Source organism: Bubalus kerabau, chromosome 17 (genome assembly GCF_029407905.1).
Source record: "Bubalus kerabau isolate K-KA32 ecotype Philippines breed swamp buffalo chromosome 17, PCC_UOA_SB_1v2, whole genome shotgun sequence".
NCBI classification, from domain to species: Eukaryota; Metazoa; Chordata; class Mammalia; order Artiodactyla; family Bovidae; genus Bubalus; species Bubalus kerabau.
In genome coordinates this window covers 38,880,453-38,901,955 of record NC_073640.1, presented here as the reverse complement: position 1 = coordinate 38,901,955, position 21,503 = coordinate 38,880,453, and the positions used below count along the sequence as shown (strand labels likewise).

The 21,503-nt window shown below is 50.0% G+C and overlaps 1 protein-coding gene and 1 long non-coding RNA gene across 2 annotated transcripts in view; one reads left to right on the top strand and one right to left on the bottom strand.

Moving 5' to 3' along the window:
• SMPD3 (sphingomyelin phosphodiesterase 3) overlaps positions 1 to 21,503 on the top strand; it is an 81,941-nt gene that overhangs the window by 34,479 nt on the left and 25,959 nt on the right. The window lies entirely within an intron of this gene.
• On the bottom strand, positions 8,836 to 20,231 carry LOC129631999 (uncharacterized). Its single transcript, XR_008704256.1, has 5 exons — positions 20,054 to 20,231; positions 14,807 to 15,022; positions 11,917 to 12,203; positions 9,918 to 10,190; positions 8,836 to 9,276 (listed from the first exon to the last, which is right to left on the bottom strand). It is a non-coding gene; the product is annotated as an uncharacterized LOC129631999 (long non-coding RNA).

Here is a 21,503-nt window from a genome sequence, read left to right as displayed (position 1 = left end):
CAAGAAACAAAAGTCAGGTCCCATATGTGGGAGCCTCCCACGTCTTGGAGGGTCTGCCACCAGGAAACCTGACTGCCATCTCCTAGATGCCATCAGTCGGGGTGCTAGTGCGGGAGAGACAAGGCTGGGCCTATTTCATGAGCAGGGCTGCACAAAATTGACCAGAGATGGGGCCTTGACTTAATAAAGAGGGGACACAGCTGTTCCTTATCTTCTCAAAAAACACTCTTAAAGATCTTCTCCAAGTTTTTAATAAAGAGGAAAGCCAGGATTTTCCTGTCCAGGCTGAATTTTCAAGATACTCTATCATTCCCCCAACACTTGCTCAGCTTCACAAAAGCAGTTAAATTACCAAGTGCCCTTTAAATGTCCTCGTGATAGGGATCTCACAGATACTTGTTTATCTTCTAGCTGCAAGGCCTTCACAGGTCACCCAAGTCCATTTGGCAGAGCCCATCAGAGTCTGGGAACGTCTAGGGGGCCAGAGGTGGGGAAGAAGGCCAGAGCAGGGGATCTGTCTCCGGGCCAGGTTGTGGTCCAGAAGCACCCTCCATACTGCCAGCAAGCCAAGCCAGGACACACTTGTCTGCCTCTCAGGTGGAGAGTGTGGACGGGCTAGTGGGAAGGTTCTCAAAGGCCCACAGGCCTGCACCTTGCCAGGCAGCACCCAGGCCACTAAGGACAGCACCGAGACCAGGGCTCTTCCCCATTCTGCAGGTGAGGGAAATGAGGTTCAAGGGGTGAGGGTACTCACTCCAGGCTTCTGGTGTGGAGTGGCTGGTCAGAGATTCTCAGCCAGGACCCGGGTCTGCATGGCCCAGGCTCCACCCATTCAGTCACTTTCATGTCCTTGAACTTAAAAACAGAAACTTAACACACATCGGGGAGAGTAAAGGGGGGGATTATTATTATGAGCTGTTTCTGAAGGAGGATTAAATCCCTTTGGGGATCCATTTTAATACACCGCCACGTTTTCGTGACTAGCCTGGATTTCTCTGAGTCCACTTATCTTTTTATAGTTTGACCTTTACACAGGAAAAACCTCAATGATTACGGAGATGGATGTATTTTTCTGAATGATTAGGGAATGAAAAACAGAGCCTGTCAGCATTAGAGTCCTTCAGGAGTGATCTTCCCTGGAGGATGGGGTTCACAAAACCACCCCTTATGATGGGGCTCTCGTAGCTGCGATTTGTCTTTCAGCTGCAAACACCTTGCTGCTCATGGTCTGCCCGTGGAGAGGGGGTAGGAGGCTTTGTCCCGAATTCAGGGGCAGGAGTGGGGCTGGTCCCCCCCGCCGCCACCCCTCAGACTTTCCAAGGCTGTGGAGGCTGAGGCAGGAACATCGGGCCCCACATTGAGCTGATGGGGCAGTGCCAGCATCAGCACTGCCCCAGAGAGCATCACCTGGGCTCCAGCCCAGGGCACCCACTTGTTGTCAGAGAGCAGGCTTTCCACACACGCCCCTGCCAGGAAACCGCAGGAAGCCAAGGGTGACATGGAAAAAGCATTAGCAGTGTGTCTGGGACAAATCACTTCAGCTCTGTTTTCTTTTCTATAAAGTGATAAAGATAATAATTACTTGCAGGATTGTTAGGAGGTAAAGGTATTTAGGTGGGTGAATATACAGTAAGGTTTCCCTGGTGACTCAAGTCAGTAAAGAATCTGCCTGGAGACCCAGGTTCGATCCCTGGATTGGGAAGATCCTCTGTGGAATGAAATGGCAACCCACTCCAGTATTCTTGCTTGGAAAATCCCATGAACAGAGGAGCCTGGCGGGCTACCGTCCATGGGATCACAAGAGTTGGACACGAATTAGTGACTAAACCACCGTACACAGTAAGCGCTCAGTAAATGGGGTTTCATTCCCTGCTCAAGAACCTAAACTTTTAAAAACACTTCCTAACATGTACCATACACTGCCCTGCCTTCTTTTTTAAAAAATTAATTTTTATTGGGGTATAGATGATTTGCAAGCCTGTGTTAGTTTCTGCTGTATAGCAAAGTGAATCAATTATATCCACTCTTTCTTAGATTATTTTCCCATATAGGTCATTACAGAGAATTGAGTAGAGTTCCCTGTGCTATACAGTAGGTTCTTATTAGTTATCTATTTTATATACAATAGTGTGTATATGTCAGTCCTAATTTTCCAATTTATCCCTCCCTTCCTCCATAGTAACCATAGGTTTATTTTCTACATCTGTGACTCTGTATCTGTTCTGTAAATAGGTTCACTTGTACCTTTTTTTTGGATTTAGATTCCACATCTAAGTAATATATGATATTTGTCTTCCTCTGTTTGACTTACCTCACTCGGTACGATAATCTCTATTGTCCATCCACATCTCTGCAAATGGCATTTTTCATTCTTTTTTATGGCTGGGTAATATTCCATTGTGTATATGTACCACTTCTTCTTTATCCATTCCCCCATCGATGGACATCTTTGTTCCTTCCATGTCCTGGCTATCATAAATAGTGCTGCAATGAACCCTGGGGTGATAATACATGTATCTTTTTGAGTTGCCCTGCCTTCTTAAGCAATGGAGATGGAGTATTATTCCACAATGTCTTCGTAACTCTAGATCCTCTTTATGAAAATGTGGCAGTCATACACTGTCAGTCTTCAGTGGGAACTGAGAGCTTGGCCAGGCCAAGCCCTCCCCATCATGATCTCACACGTTAGAGATTTGCACTGCCATTTACCTTGTGCTTTTTCCTCTTGATTTTGATTTTTTTAAAAAGTTGAAACCAGGTTACAATGTTGATCAGAACTATGTGTTACGTAAAAGCAAGTCAGCTCTTGGCGGAGGTGGTGGGGTGAAGGATGAGGGAAAGGATAGTTAGGGAGTTTGGAATGGACATGTACACTCTGCTATTAAAAGGATAATCACTCTGTTAAAAAGGATAACCAACATGGACCTACTGTATGGCACATGGAACTCTGCTCAATGTTACGTGGCAGCCTGGATGGGAGAGGGGTTTGGGGGAGAATGGATGCATGTGTATGTATGACTGAGTCCCTTTGCTGTTCACCTGAAACTATCACAGCATTTTTAATCTGCTATATCCCAATACAAAAGTTTAAAAAATAATAAAATAAAATAGCCTGAATTGGAAAAAAAGCAAGCTGGCTCTGAGTGAGGGTTTCAGGGTCCTCCCCTCTTATCGGGGGCAGTGGCAGCCATTATGACTGATTACTTCTGGATTCACAGCTATGTTTGGGGAGGTACAAGTGGCTGGAAATCTGCTGAATGTCCTGATCCTGACCGTTTATATGTTTGGTGTTAGGTGGTCTGATCACTTGTGGGACTTGAGGGCTGTCACCCAGGCTGTGGACTTCCTCCCCGCCCATGCCCAAGGGCTGTGTCTGGCAGCCAGAAATGGCAAGTATTATGGCACTGGGGCATTGGGCTAGTGGGGACTCATGGTTCTATGAGGTGCTATGTGGGGAACCCTGACTGTCAGTAAAATGTTCCTCTATGTCCTCACCATCCCCTCATTCCTCGTAATCTGCATGCCATCCCCATCCCTCTGCCATTCCTCTCCTGCACAGCTCTGCCCATCACCCCAGCCTCCACGGGATGCACTTTCCCAGCCATCTCCTGCTTCATCTCCTCCCTCCTGTCACCTCCTCTAGATGCATCCCGATGCATCACTGCTTCTAGATGACCGCCCTCCCCTCAGCACTACCTTTGGCTTGTTTCTCTGCTCAGCAAATGCCCCTTAATTCGCTCAGTCGTGTCTGACTCTTTGCGACCCCATGGACTGTAACCCACCAGGCTCCTCTGTCCATGGAATTCTCCAGGCACAAATACTGGAGTGGGTTACCATTCCCTTCTCCAGGGGGTCTTCCCAATCTAGGGTCTCCTGCACTGGAGGCAGATTCTTTACCATCTGAGCCAGCAGGGAAGCCCCTTGGCTCTTCATAAACTTTCTGCTGCAACCAACCCTCACCAGCCTCCCGCCTCTGTGGCTTCCTTGGTCCAGGGCCATTTTTGCAGCTGCCAGTCACCTTCTTGAATTCATCATGTCAAAAAGCACATTTCCTCCACACCCTCATTCCTACTCAAGGCACACTGGCCTCCCAGCCACCCTGTCTCCAAACCTGGTGATGAGACTCCTGAATTCCTTGGGTCTGCACATCACTTCCACTCTACCCCCCAACTCCTACCCTCTGCACTTCCTGATGGCCATCCACCTGCCCTGGGGTCTCTGGGGTATCAGAGCCCCTTCCCATGGGTACTACCAGGACAGAGCAGGGAGGGAGCTTCATTTCACAGAGTCAGAAGTCGAGATAAAGCTTGGGGCTCACTTTAGTCACCCAGCTGGTTTTAGAAGGATGCTCTGCATGTTGGCTGTGCCTTCCTCTGCTGCTGCCTCCTCCTCATCTTTGATCTTTAGCCATTGTCACTTCCACCTACCCCACCTTGATTCTTGTGGGTGGCCCAGCTGGCCATCAGCTCAGCCTCAGTCCAAACCCTGCCCCTTCCTCTCTCATCCATCGCTCCCCACACCTCCATCTGTGACTGCAGGGGAGGCAGAGGTGACTAAGCCAGGAGTCAAGACAGGGGCTTGACTGGGCCCCACAGGCCTCCATCCTGAACTTTACTGGCCACATTGGCAGAGGATGGTGAAGGGTGTCAGGAAATTGCCCTCAGACCCCAGCTCTTGGCCCCTACCTGGCCAGGCAGCATGATCCCTGTAACTGGAGCTCCCCACTCCAACCCCACAGCAATGCCCCAGTACCAAGTGCCCAAGGAGTGTGTGCTGGCCTCTGATCACTGGATTGAGGTGGTCCTGGCAGGAAGACAGGCCTCCGGGAGCAGGGGGACTGGGTTTACCCTCCCCACAGGTACAGCCACCCGAGGGATGGCACACACGCTGGCACTGTCTGGACACTGCCTGCGCCACCCCTACCCCACCCTGCCCCATGACCTCAGAGGCATTCAGATCTTAGGCCAGTTCAGCCACATGGTCTCCTCCTGCCGCTTTCTCATTCTGGTCTCTCTTCACACCTTCATGCTGAGCAGCCCCCACTCTCTCGCAGTGGCCGCCAAGCTGGCCGGCAGAATCCTCACTTGGGCAGAACCCCAGCATCTGCTGCGGAGTCTGAGCGACTCCTGACGGCACATTTCAGATGCTGTGGTCCAGCTGTTAGAGGAGTCCTCACTCCGCCTAAACCCTCTCCGTCCACTGCAGACTCAGGGCCCACACTTGCAACCAGTATCGCCATCACTGTTTATTTCACCTGACTGACTTGCTGGCCCTTCCTCTGGCTTATACGTCCTTTTCCATGTCTGGGCAACTTTGCAACTAACAAACAAAAAATCTAGGACCTAACTCCAGTATTTCCATCCATGGTGGTAGAGAAACAGACAAAATGATTCTCACTGGAACCCTGATGCTAAAATCTGTGCCCGGAGCCCTGTATTTCCTAGCCTGTGGAGCAACCCTAGTTTCTAACACTAACGCCAGCCCTTGTGGGGCATTTGTGTGTATGGCTCTGTGCTGTGAGCCTTCTCTGGGGGCCTTCACAGCACTCAGTTCGCAGCCCTCAGGGGACAGGCAGGGCAGTCAGAGAGCCCTACTTCTCGCACAGGGTTAGCCAGACCACAACGCTTCCCTGAGTGGCTGATAACCTCAGTGTCTCCTCCATCGAGGGAGTGAGGACTTGCAGGGATGGAACTGGAGGGTCCTTCAGCCTCCAGGGGAGGGTCACCAGCACAGTAAACCACAGCTACTGGAGTCTGGGCTCCAAGCCAGACACTGCAACAGGACTTCGAGAGGCCTTTACCCTCCAGACCCCTTGATCCAGTGTTACTGAGCAACTATGCCAATCCCCACTTCAGAGATGCCCCCTGCTGTCCTGCCCAGACCAGTGCTTCTGCCGTCTCCCAGCACCTCACTTCAGACGCAAATGCCCCCACAACACACACCCAGTATGGGACCCCAGGGACCCACACAGCCTACCCTGGCCACAGGCCACATCCTGCTGGCAGAGGCATCCCCCTTCCTGGGGGCTTGACGTCCACGTCACAGCCTCCTGTGTGGCGGCCCCAGCATTCCAGACCTCAGGGGCCTCCATGAGACCCTGCCCCTCTGAGCCCAGGGCTCCACCCTGTGGCAAAATCATTCTCTGCAGGGCCAAAATGAGCCCTCGAGGGACTCCTCAAAGAAAAGGGTGAAACAGAAAGGCTCTTCAGAGCAGCTCAGGAATCTGCTGGGTGACTGAGGATAAAAGGCGGCTGCAAACTTGCTGGTGGAATGTGGCACCTGCTCGAATCTCACCCTCAAGCCTGCTGGGAAGACAGCTAGAGACAGATCAGCGCTGTCACTGAGGGTCCCTCCCCCACCTCCCCGCTGGCAGGGCCACAGGAGAACCTACACAGCCTGCAGAGCCCTGCAGTCAGCATTCTGTCAGAAGGGCCACAACAGAGCTCTTGAAAAAGAAGTCCAACATCACAACTGCACCCACTCATCCAACTCTTCATAACTACGCGCCCGCCCCACACCACCCCGGCAGGTCCATCCAGGAGTTCTCCACCACGAAAGCTGGCAGATTTGACTGCGGCCACTGAGAGTTGTGAAAATGCTCCCACTAAGTTGCTCCCATGAACGGTGGTTGGCATTTTATGGTACGTTTCCCATTTTTAGTTTGTGAGCTATTAGCATCCAACTCCATCCAGCTGAGTGGCTACTAGGAGCCACTATTAGGACTAGGCGTCCCGGGGTGTTGGGACTGCGTCCTTGCCCTCCTGGAGTTCTCAGCCCGGGAGAAACAGAGCCATGGTTGAGTTCTTTATGTGCACGATGTACCAGGCACTGGTACAGAGAAATAGGACACGGCCTCTTCCCAAGGACAGGCCAGGCACACCAAATGCCTGGGTCCTGGTCATGACCTTGGCTCGCTCACCACTGAAGTGATTTATTCAACAATAAACTGACTGCATCGGAGCCACCCCAGGTTCACCCACCCAGATCTTAGTGAGTGCATCAGTCATTGTTGCCTAAGCTTTGCTCCTCACCCCAAAATTTCAAAATCCATCCTTCCTTTCCCAGATATTTTAAAAAAATCTTTCCCCCCATTTTTACAGACGTTTCCTCTGCCTCTCTTACTTTTATAAATTCACAAATAATCAATACTCATGAGTTGACATGCTTTGTCCTAAACGTAGCTGAACCTATGTAATTGATTGCTTTCCCTCTTCACCTTGGATTCCAGGGAGTTCGGGATTAAATTTAGAGGTTGATCACAGAAGGTTAGTCACTATAGTTAGAAATTTTGTATTCTCTTTTCTGACTGGGTTTTAATTTCCCATTTCTATTTTAATAACTTCACTGTCATATCTTTTGTTATAAGCCTCTAAAACCCTTTTTTGATAAGAGGCGGAGAATGAACAAAGTCAATTTTTAAAAGGCATATACCCTCCAGGTATTCTTTCAAGAGGTTATTGATCATTTAAATTATCCTTTTCTGAGGAAGATGGCTTTAATTTATACCTATAAGGAGCATTCTCTGTACTTCCAGCATGCTGTCTCAGATGTGAATTTTACAAATTGATGAGGACAGTTCTCATTGCCTACATTCTATTTTCCCTAAATGCCTTTAGTAATCTGTGTGTGAATCAATGCGTCCGGCCAAGCTCCATTTATGATTAAGCATTAATTATAATATGCCTGGCCCTGTACCTCAAAGGTTAATCTCAAGCCAAAATGTGTGTCCCCTTTCCTCTTTTCCTGACCAAGCCTCTGCCTCCTATCTGGCCCCCATACCCCATCCTCATTGGGAAGTAATCGGAAGACCCTGTTAATGAACAAACAGCCTGGAACACTGGAGCACCCATCTGATTTTAGAAGATTTCCCGCAGGCGAACGTTAAATCCTGTCTCTACCACCACCCTCCCCGCCGCCAACTACCCCGTGCTCTGCTGTGCTGCTTTGAGCGACTTTCATGCCTAACAGCTGATTCTGTTCAGCAAAATGTTTGTAAATGTCGGTGGCCATGTCTCCTCCATGCTCCCGCCCCCTGAAACTGTGTTTTCTGAGGCTTTTGTGTCTCCTAATGGCGCCTGGAACATTTTGAACATGATAAGGAACTCAAATAAAATGAACAATACACATTCCCAACCAGCTAGAGCTTTTGATGAGGCCCTTAATGAAAACACTGAGCCGCATCAACGTGTGATAAAGGCAAACATCTGGAAATGCCAGCGGCAGATGTCCGATCCTGCTGAGGCTGATGAATGGGCACCAAGCTCTGTGGGCTCAGCTGGGCCTGCTGCTACCTCAGCGACAGCCGTCCCCCTTCCCAGGACACCATATGGGCTGGAGAGGGCTGAGAATGCCGGCGTGCCCACTCACTAGCCTGAGCCACCCCAGTCGACCACCGACAGGGGATTGTGCCCAGTCTTCAAGGAAGAGGAGGGGCAGGTTAAATGTATCTTCTCTTTCACTTTTCCATTTCACGGAAATATATTTTCTAGATGAAAGTGTTAATTATACCATAGGCACCATCAAATGGCACTAAGTGATAACTAAATGCTCAGGAGGCTGACATGTATAGTGTTCCAAGTGGCTCTGTGATTTATTACCTAATTTAGATAAACGGCAGATAGTGGTATCGTAATAGCCCCCTTTTATTCTGGTTTACGCCTCATTGTCTCTGGGTGTAGAATAAGACATGAATCATCAGACAGGCCTCATGGGAAGAATGGCAGACAGGCTAAGAGCACAGGCTCCAGCATTAGACTCATGGGGCTTGAAACCCCAGTCCCACTGCTGAGCAAGGGCTAAAGCCATGACCACTGAGGGCTTCTGGGATGGGACCAGGGTTAAGTACAGAGTGAGGTGAACCCCTTGGCCCCATGTCCAGCATAAAGCATGGGCTCCACCTGTGTTGGCTATTGTTAAGTCTTGGATTGAGGGCTGAGGGATGACTGGATCTCCACTCTCAGAGGTGAGGGGCACTTGAGCCCCCAAATTGCACACAGCAAGGAGGGGGTATGAACCAGGGGTATTACTATGAAAGGGTAGCCCCTGTGGAGTGCCATCCTGTGGCTGAGATGGCATCTCTCCAGGGCCCTGGCCATGTTTACTTACATTTCCGAAAGAGGAAAAGGCCTTTCAGGCTACATGTTTTGCTCCAAGTCACTATTTTCTTCTGAGTGTAGCTTGGCTCCTCCTGATGAAAGAGGAACATAAGGCATCCCAGACAGAATGACTTTGCGCGTCTCCTTTCATGAGGGAGGCAGTCTTGGGAACCACGTGGTCCTGCCATGGGGACAGGAGACACAGGGCAGCCATGAGTCCTAAGGATGTGACCCCAAACCTTTATCAAAACACCTGCCTTGGGGGGAAGTAACCTCGCTGTCTCTACCCATAGTGCCTCAGATGTAGGTATCCACTAAAAGCTACAAATTCCAGAAATAAGTTAAAAATCAAATCATCAGAAGAGGGAAATCCCATTTTCTAAGAGTTACCAAGTGTCTGGGTAAGAGCCAGGGTCTTTCCCAGCTAGGCCCACAGGCCCTCACAAGTCCGCACACATGTGACCAAGGTCACATCGGTTGCCCCACATCTGGTGTTGCCAAGAACAAGGTCTCCTGCAGAGTGTTCCAAGTCACTGGAGAGGCCCCGCCAAGTATCAGTGCCTTTTCAATTCCAATTCGGGCAGAGAGCTTTCTTGTCTATGCTCTATTCTTGGAAACTGTTTCAGGCTGTCGTGATCCCCCTGATTCTGTACTGGGCTGGGCTGTGCACAGCCTCTGTGGCCAGGAACCTCATGACAGGTGGGCCAGAGACACAGGTGCTCACCTCCTGCTTCTGAGGGACCTAGACTCGTCCAGCAGTCCCACTACTAGAGGTTCCCCTCTGACCCAGAGTCTCCTCGCGCCCCAGCCTTGCACACTCACCCCTGCAACTGCTGAGCTGTGGTCGTGGGTACTCCAGGAGGAAACACGGTAACCAGGCCAGGGATGGCCTGCTGCCCCTCATCTCAGGACTGGCACTCCCTGCAGAGTGAAGCCCCTAGGTGTTCTGAGAGTTCCTCAAGGGCCTCAGCCCATTCAGTCACAGGCATTCTGTAAAAATGGGGATCTTCTCTCCTCCACTTAGGAGGATCCAGTGACGTATCCTTCAGGGTGCTGGCCCAGCCTTGGGGCTGAGGGAAGCCGGGGTGAATGATCCTGCAGACGATCAAACATCAGCAAATCCACTCTAATCCACTTCATTTAAAACTTTTGTTTTCCATAAAGAATTAAGCTAGGAAAGAATTTAATCATACCAAATCCACTTCCAAAATGGTTACAGATTCCATGATCAAGAGTAGTGATTAGGAAAAAAAAAAGATTTAAAAAACTCAAAAACCCTGGATGTTGAGAACTCCTGTTTGGTACCTAACCGATCAAAGCAGCCTTCCTGACTCCAAGAAGTAGCCTTCCTCTGGGTTAGGAGGAGAAAGACAAATGGAGGGGAGATCAGGACACTTTTCTTTACACAGAAGGCAGTTCTGACCTGCAGCGAATTTGCACTGGTGTCTTCTATGAGCCTGATGACTCAGTGGTAAAGAATCCTCCTGCCAATGCAGAAGTCATGGGTTGGATCCCTGGGTTGGGAAGATCTCCCAGAGAAGGAAATGGCACCCCACTCCAGTATTCTTGCCTGGAAAATCCCACGGACAGAGCCTGACGGGCTACAGTCCACGGTGTCACAGAGTTGGACACGACTGAGTGACTAAACAACAACTGCTCTAAGCTGGCGCTGTTCTGGGTGATCATGGGGAACAAGACAGACGCAGTCCCTGCCTTGATGGGCTTTACCTCCTATTGGAGGAGGAAAGACAATACAGAACTGCATACTGTGTGAAACGGTGATATTCGGGAAAGGAAAGTGGAGCCAGGTAAGGGCATAGAGAGTGATGGAAAGAGTGTTATTTTATATAGGGTGGTAGAGGCCATGTCAAGGAGATGATGTTTGAGCAGGGACCTGAATATAGTGGGCAGGTGTGCTGTGTGGATAGCCCCTGGGACAGAGGCGGTGGTTACAAATCTCATCTCCAGCTTCAAAGAGGCAAGACTAGCTCCTCATCATTCCAGGAACAAAGCCTCCTTACCAGCAAGTCAGCAGAGCTGGTCTCAGTCCCAGTGAGCCATTCTTCCCTTCTCAGCATCTTCCTGGAAGCCTCCTAATTCAGCACAGACTGGCTTCCAGGGGAATGATGTGCCAACTTGGGGGTGAGTCCTGGACTGAGATACCAGCATCTGAAAGGAAAGGCTGTACCCAGCCATTGCCTTTAACACTCAGTTACAGTGCCCACTGGGCTGGGCAACCAGTCAGACCTTGGGAAGGCCACCCACACCTTCCACCACCAGCATGACCATGTCTGCCGAGCTCATGTGAGCCCTGCTCTGCGGGGCTCCCACCACCGGAGCCAGAACACTAAAGCCCAACTGAGATGATTCTGGCCTAAAGCTTGTCCTCTTACTCCTCGTGCTTAGCTGTATCTGACTCTTCGCAACCCTACGGACTGTAGCCCGCCGGGCGGATTCTCCAGAAAAGAATACTGGAGTGGGTTGCCATTTCCTTCTCCAGGAGATCTTCCCAACCCAGGGATCAAACCTTGCATCTCCAGCATCGCCTGCACTGGCAGGTAGGTTCTTTATCACTAGCACCACCCAGGAAATCCTCAGCTTGTACTCAGATGGTGACAAATGTACCTGCCAGGATCAATCCCAGGCTCACAGCCCTTAGCACCTGGATGCAGTCCTCCTCTAAGGCCTGGTATATCTCACACCACCCCCATTTTATGGGGGAGAGACACTGAGGGTGCTGATACGCTCAGGGCTCAGTCAGGAAGTCAGAACCATACAAACACGATGGCATGAGATATTTATTATAGGAGTTAGACCTTACCACCTGTGAGAGCAGCTGGGGAAGCACAGTCCTAAAGAGGAGCTTGATGGATCAGAGGAAAGTCACTAGCCGGCCCTGGTGTGGGTGGGGAGTGTTCTTCCTTGCAGAGGGGTCTAGAAGGCAGGCTTCTGCAGCAAAGGGAGGCTGGGGTAGGAGTCTGCGGAACATTGTTGGCTCTTAGTGGCCACCACCTCTGTGAGCTTGCAGAGAAGGGTCTTGGATCACTCCTTGGTGGTCAGCTGGGCTGGCAGTCGGGAACAAAGTGGGGACCAAAATTTCAACCTAATCTGGAAGTAACAGATCCAATCAGTCCTCACTAATATGATTATGATCTGGCCTATGTGACTCCCAAACCACCAGTTAGCAGAGAAATTCTTTCCCACTCAGAGCTGGTCAGACATTTTCTATGTCCACAAACTCCATGGCTGAGAATTTTATGATCCTCAGGCACAGAAAGGGAAGGGCCAGCCCCATTTACTGGCTGATCTCCCAGCTTCGGTTTTGAACAGGGCAGTGTTCCAGGGGTCTAGGTACCTCTGTCAGGACTGGAAAGATGAGACCATAGCAGGATGAGGCTGCAGGTGTGCACGTAGCCAGTCTGAAAGTCACCCCCATCTACATTCGGGACACATGACTGTGTATACCTATAACGTATGGCACTGAGAAAGTTTCTCTTCCATTTAATTTTTTTTAAAGCTCTCAGAAAGTACTGGTTGGTTCTTCTTATGAGTCTAATCCAACCATCACTGTTGTCTAACTCACTAGACCAGCTTCTGTATCTTGATAAATGTTGATAGAGTCACTCCATTGAATTAGCAGCTGATTATATCTGATTTACCCTATAACAGGGTTAGGTCCATTTCCTGGCATGTAGCAGAAAGGCCTGATGGTCACCAAGCTGATCACGATTGCTTCTTAAATTGCAGTCCAGATGGGTCACGCTAACAGGTCCCCCAACTAAGAAGGACACCCAAGGAGACCTGGGCAAGACTTGATAAGAAGCACCATGGCTTCTAGTACCTCCATAGAGCCCTTGACCCTCACCCAGGACCACATCAGCCATGATGCTGACATCTGAGGATGCCCCCTTCCAGAGACCACTTGCCAAAGGCAGGAGGTGAGACCAGGATGCTCTGTGACAGGATAGATTGAGAAGCTCTCTGGTTTCAGAATCAGATGGACCTGGATTCAAATCCCAACTCCTCCCTTGCGATCTCAGGCAGCGTGCTTTACCTCTCTGGGCCTCAGTTTCCTCATCTGTAAAATGGTTAACAATAGCAGTTGACCTGCTACGATGTCAGATGGGGAGGTGTGGCAATGTCAGGAACTCAGCCTCAGACCCACAAAGCCGATGGCTTTGCAGTATCACAGGCCTCACCGACCTGCTGCGTTTGTAACAAGGCACTCCTCTCTGGACGTGGTCATTTCAGAAGTGATGTCGATACCTAGCTGCTGGTCAAGTCCTCTGATCAATAAGGACAGGGAACTGGGCAGTCTGGGCAAGAAGCAGCCGACTGGGCTCTGAGTCATCCAGGAGCCACGGGGACCACCATCCTCCCCCCACAGTGCAGTCAGCTACATCTGGGGGAAGTCTGGGCCTGGAGGGTCCTGGTATGTCAGTGTCCCCAAGATGGAATGGATGGCATTTAGCTCTTCTGACTCTGTGGGACTAGAAGGGGTCCCCTCCACTCCCCCTCCCCTCCATCCCAGGTAGCAGCCACGGTGGGGAGAATTGGGGTCGGGGGGACTCCCCTGTCATCCTGTTTACATACAAACCTGTGGGACCAGGGACCAATACCCATTCAGGAAGCAAGGTGGTGACATATGTGTAGTGCAGCATCAGGCCACCGGGCAGCGGAAGCTGGCCCCTTCCACCTCACCCTCCCCACCTCCACCCTGAACCCAGAGTAGGAGCCCAGCTAGATAGAGAGGCCAGAAGTCCCCACGTGGGGGACGTGAGCCTTACCCTGCAGCCCAGCCAGGCCTGATTTTGAATCCTGAAGTGACTCCCCCCACCCAGCAAACCCCCATCCAGGTAAATGAAAGCGTTAGTTACTCAGTCATGTCCAACTCTTTCTGATCCCATGGACTATATAGCCCGCTAGGCTCCTCTGTCCATGGAATTCTCCAAGCAAGAATACTAGAGTGGGTAGCCATTCTCTCCTCCAGGGGATTTTCCTGACCCAGGGATCAAACCCAGGTCTCCCATACTGGAGGCAGATTCTTTACTATCTGAGCCACCAGGGAAGCCAGAAGGACAGTTTTCTTCCTTCAGTGGTCCAATGAGAGGCCGAGAGCCCAGGCAAATGGGGAGAAGCTTCAAGGCCCGAGGAGGCCTGGAGGATCTGTTCTGTCTGTTCTGAGCCAGAAGCTACAGGCTCGGTGTTTAAAAACATTTGCATCAACAGAGGAACTGTTTATCAAAATTTAAAAAAAGAAATGTAATTAGAGGTTGGCGCACCCTCAGGGCTCCAGGCCATATATGTCAGGGTTCCTTGATCTGGAGCCTGGGGGCGGGAGGGGTGGGAGGAGGACAGGGTGAAAAGAGACCACAGACATGGGCTGCTATCCCGCAAACCCCACTGGGCAGGGCTCCCAGTCAAGGCTGATGAAAGCCGCCGTGGTTGATGGAATGGCATTTCACATGCGTCCACATTTTTCTCTTCTAGGTGGTTTTTCTTTCTAAACTTGGGAATACGGACATTCTATTTTAAGGACATTAATTACTGTCCAATTTTAATGTTTAACTAGTACGAACAAAAAACCCCAACTCTGAACCAAGGAAAGGAAACAAAAGTAAATTTATGGGGTGATTCCGTGTTCACATCCCTCAAGACTGCCTGTGGACATATGTCTAACGCATTTATTTCTGGTCAAGAAAAGTGAATACCTGGCTTTTTGGTGGTGGTTTCTGGAGAACGAGCTGAGGGCTGGCTGAATCTGCCTCAGAGACGCCAGCTCGGGCCACCTCAGGCCAGGATGCCTCCTCCAGGCTCAAAGAGGTAGTGTGAGGAAGGTAAAAATAGAGAAGGACTCGGCAGCAGCTTTGACACACGTTTTTTTCATCCCAGGGACTGCCACGTAGGGCCCTCCTGTTTCAGCTATTCTAAGGGAAACAAAAAAAATTAAGACTATCTGAGAACTAAATAAAAACAGTGCTATATCTTAGCTTCCTTTTTTTTTTTTTCTTCTGCATTCTTCCGCTTTTTCCCAAGTGCTCTTTTTGGCTCCTCTTTCCTCACCAAGCCAAAAATGGGATAAGTCTCCAAGTCTGTCCTTGACCTCTTTCTTTCCTCCCCCTGCCTTCCTCGAGAATGGTGTTCACAGCTGTGGCTTCAGCTTGGGGTCCACGTGGCCACAGCCCTGCACGTTCCAGGCACTGCCTGCCTCTTCGACAATCCCCCTCCCACCATAAGACCCCAACATTCTGCAACCAGATTTGGCATCTCCCTCTGGAGGGTCACACTTGGGGTTCGTTGCTGCCCCCATGTGTCAGTCCCCTTGCCCTTGTCAGTATGCAGGTGGCTAGGTCCCAGCCCCTTCCAAGCTCACCTGGGAGGCAGGGCTGGGAGCTTCCGCAGGAGGTCCTAATACTGAACGCTGGGGGAAATCAGGAGGGCTTCCCTGAGGAGGACACTTTTCAGCTGAGGAGCTATCAACCAAACAAGGCGGGGGGACTTCAGCACGAGGGGACAGAGTGAGGAAAGGCCTGCCCTGAGAGAGACAGGGACCACAGAGGAAAGTCCTCCTCCACAAGCAGAGGAGGAGACTAGCAGAGAATTTGGGAGAGGACGGTGGGCTCAGGGCAGGGATTTTATTCTGGGGGCAATGAAAGTGTGTTAAGCCTGGAAGGTGCTCAGGTTTGCATGCAGAAAGATCACTTTGGTTTCTGGGTGAGAACAGATGGTGGGGGGCCAGGCTGAAGGAGCAGGTAAGATAAACTGAGCTTGGCCAGCATGTCCCCTCAACCCCTCCCTGGCCCCACGACCAGAGCTCTATCTGGCTCCTGCTGGTTCTATCCTTCCGAGCCTCACCAGCTGTCTGTCCAAGGCAACAGCCCCATCCGCACTCTGGTGCTAAGTTCCCCAGGGACAGAGGATGAGGGCATCAGAGAAGGGAGGGTGGAGGCTACAAGGCTTCCCGGACCCCTGGGGTATTTGTCCCTGGACTGCACATGCCTCTGTGGCATTAGGGAGTCCTGGGTGGAGGGTCAAAATCTGAGCCAGGAGGGGGCCATAGATAAGTCCTCCCCACAGAGTCTGGGCTCTGCCACTTTGACTTGGACAAGTCACTTACCCTCCTCAAGCCTCTGTTTCCCTCTCCAAGTATGGGAACAATAATACCCAACCTTCCCAGGCTGTTCAGAGAATTAAACAAGTGGTTCTGCATGGAATATCCTCAACACAGTTTCTGGCACACGGTGGGTGCCCCTAAACATGGGTGATGGTGATGGTGTGGTCTCAGCCAGCTGCAGGCACTACACACGGGAGTTCACATGGGTCCTTTCACCTTTAAGGCAGCCTAATCAATGCACTAGTTCAAACAGTGGGGAGTTTTCTCACAGCTCCTGCTGTGCCACCTGGAATGTACAGAGGGAACTGAACCTTCTGGAACTTCTGGAACTGAACCTGGCCAGAAACCATTTTATTATTTCAACCAAGGTTGAAAGTGTGTTAAGCTTGGAAGGTGCTCAGGTTTGCATGCAGACATCCCTGGGTGCCTCTCAGGGACTGGGCTCAGTGCTTGCTGCTTTGGGGGCTCTGGGCTGCCAGCACAAAGCCCAGTGGGGGTGCGACTGAAGGGAGGGGCTTGAGAGCTGCAGTGCTGAACCTTAGAGGCTGGGTGCCAGGTAGACCAGTTGGGGAGGGTGTTCCAGATACAGGGAACAGCATGTGCAAAGGCACAGAGGTGTGAAAGAGCATGGCATGTTCCAGGAAAGAGGAAAGCCACAGGTTGAGGCCATCTGAATGAATCATGGCAGAAGCGAGGCTGTGGAGGGCAGGGCCCCCAAATCAGGCAAGGGAGGTGGATTTTCTGAGTGTGGAGGGAGATTTGAGGCACTGGCCAAGGGCAGGAGGAACTCAGACTGCTTGTGGTGGGGATCACGGGCTTGGACTTGGAGCAAGAAGGTGCCACACATAGGCTTGGGGACTGTGCCACCATACTGGCAAGAAATGAGGAGGCCTAAGTGGAGATGACAGCCAGAGAAAGGGGAAACAGGGACTGAAAACGAACCACAGAGCTGGGAGGGACTGCCTCTGAACAGGACAAGGTGAGGGAGAGGAAGAGGCCAAGGAACAAGTCTCTGCCCACAAGACTGCAGGGGCCGGGCCTGTGGGGCTGGGAGCAGGGATGGCAGGGTGGGGCAAGGAGGGGGGCGGTGGGGGGGCGGTGGTCCCTGGAGGCAGGACTCTGGCCCCTGCCTTCTCTCCACTGCTTTCAATCTCCTCTCTTTCTCTCTTCTTTAAGTGCCACCAATAGGAAAGCAAATACTTTTTAAATTGTTTAATATATTTCCTTGATTTTCAGTTCAGTTCAGTTCAGTCGCCCAGTCGTGTCCGACTCTTTGCGAGCCCATGAGATGCAACACGCCAGGCCTCCCTGCCCATCACCACCTCCCAGAGTTTACCCAAACTCATGTCCATTGAGTCAGAGATGCCATCCAACCATCTCATCCTCTGTTATCCCCTTCTCCTCCTGCCCCCAATCTTTCCCAGCATCAGGATCTTTTCATGTTTTTACTGTTAAAAAAAAAAAGTAAGTGGAATGTTTTCTATCTCTTCCTCAAATAGAAAAGCAAAATTACCCACACATGAGGATTCATGTGCATGAATCTCTTGATGTTTATGTTCCTTTGATGCATTAAAATAAAAGTGGGGGGACATCATTTCAGGCACCAGGATGAGGTCTGGCAACATCCTTTGGTGCCCAGCTGGCCCTGGGTGCCCTCCCCTCACCACAAGAGAGCCCAGGCTGGCGGCCACAGCCAAGCTCATTACTCAAGGGCTCAAGTGAGACCCTGACATTACAGCTCTTTACCTGTGGGATCTGCCAATCTTCCCTTGAAACCAGAGGGCAAGTTTTCAAATCCCAGGACGATGACATTTTGATAAAGTTAAAAAAAAAAAAAAAAAAAACTGATTTCACTTTGCAAGACAAACAGCTAATAAAACAAGATCTTTTTTGGTAACCACCCATACAGCAATCAATCTGTCACTCGGAAGGCTGTTTCCTGAGAGGTGTGAAATAAGGCCACCCTGGCGCGCTACGGGAACAGAGAACCCCCACCCAGAAGACACCTGCCACCCCAAAACAGGGAAACAATCCAATTTAGAGCACAGGAAATACACAGCTAATTAGCTGCTCAATCAATACTGACTTTTGAAAGACAAGTAAGAGGTATCTTCCAGTGTTTACATGCAGCCGCTCACACATCATGAATATATCTCACCTCTGTTTCTTTTCAACTCCATTCCTATTGGGAACAAAACAAAAAAGTATTTCCCACCCTGGGGTCTTGCAGACTGAGCTGCACCAGGGAGCTGTTCTGTGCTGTAGCCGTTCAAGAAAGAACTTGAAGGGTCAACACCAACAAACATCAAAAGGACAGGTTTTAGTCATAAAATGAATCCCCTCTGTGCCCATCTGAGGTCAGAATCAAGATCCCCTCTTTCACTCCATCCTCCCATCTCTGCTTCATGTTTTTTCCACCTTTATTTTCCCTTAGCCCTAATTTTCTCACTCCTTAAAAAAAAAAAAAAAAAATCTTAGTACATTGCACATAGAACATCTTTTCAAAAACAAGATGCAATAAATCTTAGTTAATCAGAATCTCCCTCAAAGCAGCTCTAACTGCACAGTTCTGAGTTAAACTTGGAAGGGAAGCAGTTACCACAAGCTAGGTGCTGAGCAGCTGTATCTCCACACAGTGGACTCTCAAGAAACATCAATTAACTTGTTTTTTAGATGATGGAATCTGCAAAGCCTCCAGAGCAAGTAAGGCAAACTTAGTAGTAACTACTTTGAAAGAAATACATGAACAAAAAACTATTAACGGGAACAGATCAGAATGACAACAACAACAAATGGCTGTAATTCCATGACTATAAAAGAACTGAAAACATCTGGAGGTAGCAGTTTGCATAACTGAAACAAGAGAACAAAGGAAATAGTGATGTTGAGGATAAAAGAAAATATCCAGCCAGAAATGGAGACACAGAAAACAAAGAGAGGCGTAAATAACTGATTTGAAAAATGGGAAATGGGAAGCCCCCAAAATAGGAGACAGAGTGATGAATGGGGTAGGGTATATGATGAGGGAAACATCTGGAAAGAAATAATACAAGAAAAGATTCCAGAGATGAAAAAAAAGTTCAGCCTAGAACTAAAGTACACACACTGTGCCTTTCAAGTTTGACTCTCAAGGAAAGAAATAAACATTTGCCAGTTATATTTTTGAATGATAAATTATCTGGCAAGCTGAAATGAAGAAAGAGGTTCTTTTGAAATTAAAATGACAAAAGGACTAACATCTTGAGAGATGAAGCTGAACCTAAGGGGAAAATGTGCAATTCTACCCATGTATTAGTTATGCTCTGAAATGAGATTTGCTCTGTACAAGTGGAAAGAAGAAACAAACTCCTCTCACTAGCCACACCTAGTAGTTACTCTAGGATATTTCTGCATCCCCTCTAAGGTCCCAACCAAATGCACAGACTGGCCATCTCAGCTTGCCTGTCCAGCCATGCCTCTTCCCTTATTTCTCTATTGGGTTTCTAGGGGTAACTCTTTCACCAGAGTTCAGTCAAGACATTTTTCCAAGGCCAGCAGATGCTCCCTACCTTCACCTCAAGGGGTTTCTGCCAGCCCAACTTAGTCTCAGGTCTGCACGAAGTCTGACTCTGACACTCAGCTAAAGGGCTGTGTGACTTTGTGTAAGTTACCAAACCTCTCTGGGCTTGAACCTTGTTGACAGTAACCTGACTCCAGCATCATCATGTGGATAAATAAATCAGCCTCTTAGGTGCTAGAACCTTTGCAAACATTATTTCTGAACCTATGAAGTCAGTGTTATCCTCATTTTAAGAAAGTAGAAACCAAGACTCGTGAGATACCCTGCTTGATGCCCACTACTTACTGGTCTTGGGAGCAGGTCTATCCAACTCCACAGTTGGTTCTGCTGCCCAGGCAGGCTGTGTCTCAGGACAGGAAGAGGTATCCAGGAACCCGGACCAAGCTCCGTGTGTCTGGGCACGTGGTCTCACTTGGAGCAGCACGTCCATCAGGGGTCATCCCAGGTGCTGGTCTGTGGTCTAGGGGCCTGTGGGCGTGAGGCTTACGGTGGACAAGCAGGCAGGCGCATGCTTAGGACCACTGCTGGCTCGGCAGACACTGCCTGGCTGTGCTGGGTAAATGGCCCACTTTCCATGCCGGCCCCCCCCCAGACCCTCCCACTGCCTATTTAAGCAACAGGCCCTGACTCCACTGGCCCCAGACACCGCCAGCTTCCGGACCTAGGAGAGCAGTGCTGCAGGCCTCGCTCACTCAGGATGAAAGGCCCTTCTGTTTCACCATTTCCTACCGGTGCGTTCTGAATGATGATGCTGAGCTGGGTTGTAATGGGAGCTGATTCTGCTCGCCTAGGAGTGTACTGAGATGTATAACTGGCAGAGGGAGGTTCTGATTGAATTTTTCCCATTTCTAATCCCTGACTTGATGTGATCTTATTTTCAAAGATGGAGAAAGGCTGTAGTTTGTTATAGGACAGAGGGGAGCATATTTCAGAACAAGGTCTGGCTCAGAATACCAGTGCTCTGACATGTTTTTCTTTTGAGAAAAGAAAAGGTTCTGTAATCTCAAGGTTGCAGAGATTCCTTCCACTTCCCCTCAGGAAACCCTCCCTAAATAGTTCCTGTCGATTAATTTTATTTTGAAAAACAAACACACAGGGGATTTTTCAGAAGAGTCTGGTAGGGGAGAGATGCTATACAGCCTATGGGGGATAGTATGGGGAACATCTAAGGACAAAGACCCTCCTTAACAAATTTCTCATTGAGAGATGAGGTGGGAGCTCCTCACTGCTCGTGGAGAAGGCACAGGTTGGGATTGCCGCACAGGTTGGGATGGCTCCAGAGAGGAATGCCTCTTTTATGTCCACTTCCAGATGCATGCCAGCCTGTGGTCTAGGGGCAGGTCAGCCCGATGAGAGGGTGAAAGAGAGAGGTGAGGGTGGGTTGTCAGCTTACTGAGGGTGAGGAGGCTGGTGTCCAAGGCACAGGGGACAAGGCACCCCCTGGAGGCCAAGACAGTAGGCCATCCTCTAACCTCTCGGCAGGGTGGACTCCCTACACCACAGGTGGAGAGGGAAGACTGGGAAGGAAATAAGCTCATCAGGAAACTCAGGAAAATAAGCCAGTAAATAAGCCAGGGTGTCCCCATGGAAACAAGGGCCCCCTCCTGCACAGTGAGGACCTAGGGTTCCTCCGCTTCCTTCTTCCCACTCTGATCTGGTAACATCAGTCCCTGTGCTCACTTGGTCCTGGCCATGACCATCCAAGACTCTGTAGTGACCCCCAGTGTTACAGGGG